Here is a 9,741-nt window from a genome sequence, read left to right on the forward strand (position 1 = left end):
TCCATAAATATGGAATATTTTCCCATTTTATTGTGTTTTTCAATTTCTTTCAATAATGCTTTGTAGTTTTTAGTATATAAAACCTTTACATCCTTTCTTAAGATTATTTTTACTTTGCTTTCTTTTTGTTGCAATTGTAAAAAATATTGGTTTTGTTTTTTCAGTTCTTTTTTTGAAGTTCCATTGTTGGCTTCACTTGTATCCTGTGCCTTTACTGTATTGGTTTATTGTTTTTAATAGATTTTCATTGGAGTCTTTGGAGTTTTTTACATATAGGATAATGTCATCTGCAAAAAGCAATACCTTTAATACTTCTTTCCAGATATGAACAACTTTTATTTCTTTCTCTTGCCTGATTGCTCTGGTTAAGATTTCCGGTATTGTGTTGAATAAGAGTGGAGAGAGTGGGCAGCCTTGTCTTGTTCCTGCTTTTAGAGGAAAAGCCTTCAGTTTTTCACCATTTAGTATGATGTTAGCTGATGGTTTATCATATATGGCCTTTATTATGTTGAGGTATTTTTCTTCTATACCCATTTTATTGAGCATTTTAAATATTAAAAGATGTTATATCTCATTGAATGCCTTTTCTATATCTATTGAGAAGATTATATGGATTTTGTCCTTTGTTTTGTTGATGTGGTGTATTACATTGATTGATATACATATGTTAAACCACCTGCTCCTGGAATGAATCTTGCTTGGTTGTGAGGTATTATTATTTTTTAATGTATTGTTACATTTAATTTGCTAGTATTTTGTTTAAGATTTTTGCATCTGTGTTCATTAGAGATATTGGTCTGTAGTTTTCCTTTTTGGTGTTGTCCTTGCCGGATTTTGGTATCAGGGTTATGTTGGCCTCATAAAATGTGTTAGGGAGTATTGCTTTTTTTCTGTTTTTTGGAAGACTTTGAGAAAGATAGGTGCCAAATTTTCTTTAAATATTTGGTAGAATTCACAAATGTAGCCATCTGGTCCTGGACTTTTATTTTGGGGATGTTTTTTTTTGTTTGTTTTTTTTTTTTATATAATTTTATTTTTTTAATGGGGTGACATCAATAAATCAGGATACATATATTCAAAGATAACAAGTCCAGGTTATCTTGTCGTTCAATTATGTTGCATACCCATCACCCAAAGTCATATTGTCCTCTGTCACCTTCTATCTTGTTTTCTTTGTGCCCCTCCCCACCCCCTATCCCTCTCCCATTCCCCCCTCCCCCCCGTAACCACCACATTCTTATAAATGTCTCTTAGTTTCACTATTATGTCCCACCTACGTATGGAATAATACAGTTCCTGTTTTTTTCTGATTTACTTATTTCGCTTCGTATCATGTTATCAAGATCCCACCATTTTGCTGTAAATGTTCCGATGTCATCATTTCTTATGGCTGAGTAGTATTCCATAGTGTATATGTGCCACATCTTCTTTATCCAGTCATCTATTGACGGGCTTTTTGGTTGTTTCCATGTCCTGGCCACTGTGAACAATGCTGCAATAAACATGGGGCTGCATGTGTCTTTACGTATCAATGTTTCTGAGTTTTTGGGATATATACCCAGTAGAGGGATTGCTGGGTCATAAGGTAGTTCTATTTTCAGTTTTTTGAGGAACCACCATACTTTCTTCCATAATGGTTGTACTACTTTACATTCCCACCAACAGTGTATGAGGGTTCCTTTTTCTCCACAGCCTCTCCAACATTTGCTGTTACCTGACTTGCTAATAACAGCTAATCGAACAGGTGTGAGGTGGTATCTCATTGCCGTTTTGATTTGCATTTCTCTAATAGCTAAAGAAGATGAGCATCTTTTCATATATCTGTTGGCCATTTGTATTTCTTCCTGGGAGAAGTGTCTATTCATATCCTCTTCCCATTTTTTTATTGGATTGTTTGTTTGTTTGTTGTTGAGTTTTATGAGTTCTTTGTATATTTTGGATATTAGGCCCTTATCTGAGCTGTCGTTTGAAAAAATCATTTCCCATTTAGTTGGCTTTCTGTTTATTTTGTTATCAGTTTCTCTTGCTGAGCAAAAACTTCTTAGTCTGATGTAGTCCCATTCATTAATTTTTGCCTTCACTTCTCTTGCCATTGGAGTCAAATTCATAAAATGCTCTTTAAAACCCAGGTCCCTGAGTTGAGTACCTATGTCTTCTTCTATGTACTTAATTGTTTCAGGTCTTATGTTTAGATCTTTGATCCATTTTGAGTTAATTTTTGTACAGGGGGAGAGACTGTAGTCCAGTTTCATTCTTTTGCATGTGGCTTTCCAGTTTTCCCAGCACCATTTATTGAAGAGGCTTTCTTTTCTCCATTGTGTGTTGTTGGCCCCTTTATCAAAAATTATTTGACTATATATATGTGGTTTTATTTCTGGACTTTCTATTCTGTTCCATTGGTCTGAGTGTCTATTTTTCTGCCAATACCATGCTGTTTTGATTGTCGTGGCCCTATAATAGAGTTTGAAGTCAGGTATTGAAATGCCCCCAGCTTCATTCTTTTTCTTTAGGATTGTTTTGGCTATTCTGGGTTTTTTATATTCCATATAAATCTGATGATTTTTTGCTCTATTTCTTTAAAAAATGTCATTGGAAGTTTGATGGGAATTGCATTAAATTTGTATATTGCTTTGGGTAATATAGCCATCTTGATTATATTTATTCTTCCTAGCCAAGAACAAGGTATATTCTTCCATCTCATTATATCTTTTTCGATTTCCCTTAACAATGGTTTATAGTTTTCATTATATAAGTCCTTTACATTTTTTGTTATGTTTATTCCTAAGTATTTTATTTTTTTTGTTGCAATCGTGAAGGGGATTATTCTTTTGAGTTCCTTCTCAGTTGTTTCATTGTTGGCATATAGAAAGGCTATTGACTTCTGTATGTTAATTTTGTATCCTGCGACCTTACTGTATTGGCTTATTGTTTCTAGTAGTCTTTTTGTGGATTCTTTGGGGTTTTCGATGTATAGTATCATATCATCTGCAAAAAGTGATACCTTTACTTCTTCTTTTCCGATATGGATGCCTTTTATTTCTTTGTCTTGTCTGATTGCTCTGGCTAGAACCTCTAGTACCACATTAAATAAGAGTGGAGAGAGTGGACAACCCTGTCTTGTTCCTGATTTAAGGGGGAAAGCCTTCAGTTTAGTGCCATTTAATATGATGTTAGCTGATGGTTTATCATATATGGCCTTTATCATGTTGAGATATTTTCCTTCTATACCCATTTTGTTGAGAGTCTTAAACATAAAATTGTGTTGTATTTTATCGAAAGCCTTTTCTGCGTCTATTGATAAGATCATGTGGTTTTTGTTCTTTGTTTTGTTGATATGGTGTATTACATTAACCGTTTTACGTATGTTGAACCATCCTTGAGATTCTGGGATGAATCCCACTTGATCATGATGTATTATTTTTTTAATATGTTGTTGTATTCGATTTGCTAGTATTTTGTTTAGTATTTTAGCATCTGTATTCATTAGAGATATTGGTCTGTAGTTTTCTTTTTTTGTGCCATCCTTGCCTGGTTTTGGTATGAGGGTTATGTTGGCTTCGTAAAATGTGTTTGGAAGTATTGCTTCTTCTTCAATTTTTTGGAAGACTTTGAGTAGAATAGGAACCAAGTCTTCTTTGAATGTTTGATAAAATTCGCTGGTATAGCCGTCAGGGCCTGGACTTTTATTTTTGGGGAGGTTTTTAATGGTTTTTTCTATTTCTTCTCTACTGATAGGTCTGTTTAGGCTTTCTGCTTCTTCTTGACTCAGTCTAGGAAGGTTGTATTTTTCTAGGAATTTATCCATTTCTTCTAGGTTGTTGAATTTAGTAGCATAAAGTTTTTCATAGTATTCTACAATAATTCTTTGTATATCTACGGTGTCCGTGGTGATTTCTCCTCTTTCATTTTGGATTTTGTTTATATGAGTTCTTTCTCTTTTTTCCTTGGTAAGTCTTGCCAAGGGTTTGTCAATTTTGTTGATCTTTTCAAAGAACCAGCTCCTTGTTCTATTAATTTTTTCTATAGTTTTTCTGTTCTCTAATTCATTTATTTCTGCTCTGATTTTTATTATCTCCTTTCTTCGGCTGGTTTTGGGTTGTCTTTGTTCTTCTTTTTCTAGTTCCTTAAGGTGTGAAGTTAAGTGGTTCACTTGGGCTCTCTCTTGTTTGTTCATATATGCCTGAAGTGATATGAACTTCCCTCTTATCACTGCTTTTGCTGCATCCCATAGATTCTGATATGTCGTATTGTCATTTTCATTAGTCTGTATATATCTTTTGATCTCTGCACTTATTTCTTCTTTGACCCATTCATTTTTTAAAAGTATGTTGTTTAGTTTCCACATTTTTTTGGGATTTTTTTCCTCTTTTTTGCAGTTGAATTCTAGTTTCAAGGCTTTATGATCAGAAAATATGCTTGGTACAACTTCAATTTTTCTGAATTTGCTGATGTTGTTTTTGTGGCCCAACATATGGTCAATTCTTGAGAATGATCCATGTACACTGGAGAAAAATGTATACTCAGTCACTTTGGGATGAAATGTCCTGTAGATGTCTATCATATCCAGGTGCTCTAGTGTTTTGTTTAAGGCCACTATGTCTTTGTTGATTCTCTGTTTGGATGACCGATCTAGAGCCGTCAGCGGTGTATTGAGGTCTCCAAGTATGATTGTATTTTTGTCAGTTTTTGTTTTAAGATCAATAAGTAGCTGTCTTATATATTTTGGTGCTCCTTGATTTGGTGCATATATATTAAGAATTGTTATGTCTTCTTGATTCAGTGTCCCCTTAGCCATTATGAAATGGCCATTTTTGTCTCTGAGTACTTTTCCTGTCTTGTAGTCAGCATTATCCGATATGAGTATTGCTACACCTGCTTTTTTTTGGATGTTATTTGCTTGGAGTATTGTTTTCCAGCCTTTCACTTTGAATTTGTTTTTATCCTTGTTACTTAGATGAGTTTCCTGTAGGCAGCATACAGTTGGATTTTCTTTTTTAATCCATTCTGCTACTCTGTGCCTTTTTATTGGTGAGTTTAATCCGTTTACATTTAGTGTAATTATTGATACTTGTGAGTTCCCTATTGCCATTTTATATCTTGCTTTCTGTTAGTTTTGTGTCTTGTTTGATCCTTCTCTTTTGTTTTTCTATCTTTTGTTTTTATTTGGTTGTATTCCATACATCTTTCCACTGTTGCTATCTTTTTTATCTCATGTGCTTCTGTGGTGGTTTTTTCAATGGTGGTTACCTTTGAATAATGAAAAGGGTCCCTACCCTGTTCATTGTAGCGAACTATTTTGTGAGTACTTTTGCACTCCATCGTCCTTTGCTACTGTTAATCTCCATCTTCTCCCCCTCTTTCTTTTTGTTGTTGTCACAGTTTAAATTTGGTTTTATTGTGTTCTTCTTGGAGCTTTTACTTGTGGCTCTGTTTTTTTTGTTCTTTGTATCTGATTGGAGAACCCCCTTTAGTAATTCCTGGAGTGGGGGTTTTCTGATGATAAATTCCCTCATCTTTTCTGTATCTGTGAATGTTTTTATTTCTCCTTCATATTTGAAGGATAGCTTTGATGGGTATAGTATTCGTGGCTGAAAGTTCCTCTCTTTCAGGACTTTAAATATTGGGGTCCACTCTCTTCTAGCTTGTAGAGTTTCTGCTGAGAAATCTGATGATAATCTAATGGGCCTTCCTTTATATGTTATATTCTTCTTTTCCCTGGCTGCCTTGAGAATTTTTTCTTTGCTGTTGGTTTGTGTCAATTTCATTATGATATGCCTTGGAGTAGGTTTGTTGGGGTTAAGAAAACTTGGAGTTCTGTTTGCTTCTTGAACTTGTGGCTTTAGTTCTTTCCACAGGCTTGGGAAGTTCTCATCTATTATTTGTTTGAGTATGTTCTCCATTCCATTTTCTCTCTCTTCTCCCTCTGATATACCTATTATTCTTATGTTATTCTTTTTGATGGAGTCAGATAATTCTTGTAGGGCTATCTCATTTTTTTTAATTTTTGAGTCTCTTTCTTCTTCTCTCTGTTGTGCCTCAAGTTGCTTGTCTTCTATTTCACTAATCCTCTCTTCTATTTGACCTGTTCTATTAGCTAAGCTTGTTACTTCGTTTTTCAGCTCGTGAATTGAGTTTTTCATCTCTGTTTGATTTGTTTTTATAGTTTCAATTTCCTTGGACATATATTCTTTGTGTTCATTGAGTTGTTTTCTGAGCTCCCTAAATTGCCTTTCTGTGTTTTCTTGTATATCTCGGAGGATTTTTAGGATTTCTATCTTGAATTCTCTGTCATTTAGCTCCAAGGTTTCCAATATATTAAATTTTTTCTCCATAGATTTTTCCTCATCTAGCTGTGTTACCTCTCTTTCTTTTGTATCCATAATATTCTATTTTCTCTTCCTTAATGGCATCTGAGGGTGGTTTTGTTGATAGTATTAATGAGATTTAATAAAGAATAAAAAGTTTAAAAAAATAATAAAAAAAAATCGAAAAGAGTTGTTTTTTTTAAAAAAAAATTAATAATGAAATAAAGAAAAATAAAATAAAATAAAAATTAAAAAAAAAAAAAAAAAAAAAGGAAATTATTCCCCCCCCTCCTTTTTTCCTCTCCTCTCCTCTCCCCTCTTTCTTGATAAAATCTTGTGGTGGACTGTGAATTATAACAAACAATGCCTGTGATGGAGGGCCTGAATTGGGGAAAAGTAATAAAGGGGCAAAAAAAAAAAAAAAAGAAAGAAAGAAAAAAGAAAAAAAAGAGCGTATGGTCCCACAAAAAGCAAATAAGGAAAAAATTTGGGTCAAGACTAAAATGATTTGCTTTTAGGTGTTGGTTGTCTAAGAGTTATGATGAGAGAGGATTAAGAGGAAAACGGAAAAATGGGGGGACAAATTAAAAAATTACTATTGTATTTAGTGGAACAAGAACTAGATAATATGGAGAGCCAGGGATGGGAGCACTGCTAGTGAGTTAAAAAGGTGAAGTAAAAACCCCCCAAAATGCCACAAACATAAGTTTGAGTCCCAGATAAGATAATTTGTTTGTTATTGAGGTTTGAATGAGAGGAGATGTAAAGGAAAAAGGAAGAAACTAATATAGAGGGAGAAAAGAAAGAGAGAGAGAGAGAGAGAAAAAAAAAAGAGGGAACCACTAAAAGAAGAAAAAAGAAAGGAGAGAGAGAGAGAGAGAGTTAAGGGTTTTGGAGTGCAACCCTCATAGAGAGAAAGGAAGAGAAGAGAAAAGATAATGGGAGATGTAACACTTATGGGTAGTGTAGTTCAAGGAGAGGAGAGAGTAAGACCGGTAGAGAGTTAATCGGCCAAATTGGAGGAGGAAAAAAAAAAGTATCAAGAATGAAGATAAGAGAAACAAACGAACAAATATAATAAAATGGGATAGGTTATAAAGTCTGCAGATTATTCTTGATTTTGAGAGGTTATCTTCTTGCTTTTTCTTTTCTCTCCCTCTTCCTGGTCGGTGACTCTGTACCCCGGGTTTTGCCCCTTTGCCACGCTCAGGTGGAGGTTTGCAGTTGATAAGTCTCTATGGCAATGTCATGTATTGTGCTTTAGTCTCGTTGGCAGTCGAGGCTATTAGCATTTATAGGCTCCGACAGTGAGAGAGTCCGTGTTCCTGGAGCCTTTCTCCTAGTCTTTCCTTCCTCAATTAGTAGCCTGATAATCCAGCTATGGGGTTGCTGCTGCCTCTGCCTGGATAGTAAGAGGCTCAAAGAGCTGGCAACTCCCCACTCTATTTCCACTCAGCACAGGGCTCTGGGTAAGGCTCAGTCAGTCAGAGCTGCTAGCATAATCAGGCGGGCTTTCCACCCACTCACAGACCTCTGGCTCTGCCACTCTGTCCGGTAACACAAGTGGGTGCCCACTTCCGGGGCGCTTGGAGAAAACTCTCACTCACTGGCTGCGCGCGCAGACCAGGATATCCGGCCAGCAGTCTCACGCTCTGAGTGAAACCCCCGACCGCAGGGAAAAGTTGCAGCATTGGAATTGAGTCTCGCTCCGTCCCCGTGCGCGGCTTTTGCAAGGTGCTGGGGCGGCCCGAGATTCCGCTTTGGCCCACACAAAGGCCCCTGACTCTGCTCCTCTGTGCGATGACACGGGCGCGCACTGTCGAGGCACTCGGAGGAATCGCTCACTCCTTATCTGCGCGCGCAAACCAGGATATGAGGCCGGCCGCTTTCCCTCTGAGTGAAACACCCTCGGCAAGGAAAATCTCCACCATTGGAATTAGTTCTCACTCCCTCCCGTGCGTGGCTTTCCCAGGGCGCTGGGGCTGCCCAGAGACTCTGCCCTCGGCCCCCAGAAAGGCCTCTGACCCTGCCTCTCCATGGGGCAACACGGGCACTGACTCCCGGGGCCTAGGAAGAAATCTCTCGCCCACTAACTGCGCACCAACCAGGAGACCGGGTAAAATGGCCGCGCCGCTTGTCTTTCTTTGTTTGGGTTTGGCGCGAGTGTTAGCTTGTATTGCCCGGGTTGCCACAGGATCAGATTTTCCTCGGCTTGGATCTCCGTGCCACAGCCTGGTTCGGCCGTTTGTATTCACCCCCTTTGCCCGCCTCAGTTTCTATATTCACAGTTACCAGAGAAAGCCGCCCTGTTTAGGTTAGTGAGGAAGGCGGAGCATTTCTTACTCCCTATTTCCTTCGGGGTTTGGTTATATATTTAGCCAATTTTTCACTCAATCATACCTTTGGGTGTATTGCGAAGCATCTGGAAGCTCCAAGTATAGGTTTTTCTGTTTCTGGTTGAAGATCTTGTTGAGTTTTGGGGGAGATTTATCGGTATCGCTTCCTACCCCGCCATTACTCTGACGTCATCTCCTGGGGATGTTTTTGATAGTTGTTTTTATTTCCTCCCTGCTTATGGGTCTATTTAGGTTTTCCACTTCTTTGTAACTCAGTCTAGGAAGATTGTATAGTTTTAGGAACTTATCCATTTCTATACACTGTTGAATTTGGTGGCATATAATCTTTCATAGTATTCTAGTATTATCCTTTGTATATCTATGATATCTATGATAATTTTTCTTCTTTCATTTTGGATTTTGTTTATATGAGTCCTTTCTCTTTTTGCCTTAGTTAGTCTAGCCAAGGTTTTGTCAATTTTATTGTTTTTTGTTGAACTAGTTCTTTGTTGTACTAATTTTTCTATAGTTTTTTTGTTTTCTTTTTCATTTAGTTTTGATATAATTATTACTATTTCCTTTTTTTCTGCTGACTTTGGGTTGCCTTTGTTCTTCTTTTTCTAGTTTTTTAAGATGTAGTGTTATCTGACCAGGTGGTGGTGCAGTGGATAGAACACTGGCCTGGAACACTAAAGACCCAGGTTTAAAACCCCGAGGTTACCAGCTTGAATGTGGGCTCATCCAGCTTGAGTATGAGGTCATTGACTTGAGTGTGGGGTTGCTGGCTTGAGTGTTTGAGCATAAACATTACCCCATGGTCACTGGCTTGAACCCAAGGGTTGCTGGCTTGAAGCCTGAGTTTGTGGCCTTAAAGCCCAAGGTCGCTGGCTTGAACAAGGGGTCACTGGCTTCACTGAAGCTCCCCAGTCAGGGAACATATTAGAAAGCAATCAATGAACTACTAAGGTGACACAACAAAGAATTTATGCTTCTCATCTCTCTCCCTTCTTGTCTGTCTATCCCTGTCTGTCCCCCACACTCTCCTAAAAAATGTAATGTTAGATTGCTTACTTGGAATCCCTCTTGTTTCTTGAGGTATG

The sequence above is a fragment of the Saccopteryx leptura genome, chromosome 2, assembly GCF_036850995.1.
Source record: "Saccopteryx leptura isolate mSacLep1 chromosome 2, mSacLep1_pri_phased_curated, whole genome shotgun sequence".
Taxonomy (NCBI): domain Eukaryota; kingdom Metazoa; phylum Chordata; class Mammalia; order Chiroptera; family Emballonuridae; genus Saccopteryx; species Saccopteryx leptura.